Source organism: Aulostomus chinensis, chromosome 1 (assembly GCF_037954235.1).
Source record: "Aulostomus chinensis isolate RoL2024-O1b breed Wild chromosome 1, RoL_Achi_v1.0, whole genome shotgun sequence".
Taxonomy (NCBI): Eukaryota; Metazoa; Chordata; class Actinopteri; order Syngnathiformes; family Aulostomidae; genus Aulostomus; species Aulostomus chinensis.
Window position 1 is genome coordinate 12,279,681 of NC_141320.1, and position 421 is coordinate 12,280,101.

General features: G+C 53.0%; 1 non-coding gene across 1 annotated transcript; it reads right to left on the reverse strand.

Annotated features, from left to right (window-relative positions):
* Nucleotides 1-349: 349 nt before the first annotated feature.
* Nucleotides 350-421, reverse strand: trnae-cuc (transfer RNA glutamic acid (anticodon CUC)). The gene has a single exon. It is a non-coding gene; the product is annotated as a tRNA-Glu (tRNA).

Below are 421 nucleotides of genomic sequence, written 5' to 3' on the forward strand. Positions count from 1 at the left end.
ATCTGTCTCTATGTGTTGGCCCTGCCATGGACTGGTGACCTGTCCAGGATAAACCCCGCCCCTCACCTGAGGGCTGCTGGGATAGGCTCCACCCCCACGAACCATTGCAGATCATCAATCACCAAAGCTCCTAAGGAGGATTACAGAGTTTGGGAGTCAGTGACTTAATAGAGTCTAGCAAAGGGTTGAACCTGAATGAGACAGTCACCCTTCAACATGGGGCCATGGCAGAGTGAACCAAGAACACTACAATGGGGGTGAGAGTGGAGCCATGATGGACTCACAGTTCATCACCTCCACCATCATGTGGACCACCTGATCACCTCTCCCTCAACTTCTAAATAACTCATTCCCTGACTGGGAATCGAACCCAGGCTGCGGCGGTGAGAGCGCCGAATCCTAGCCACTAGACCATCAGGGA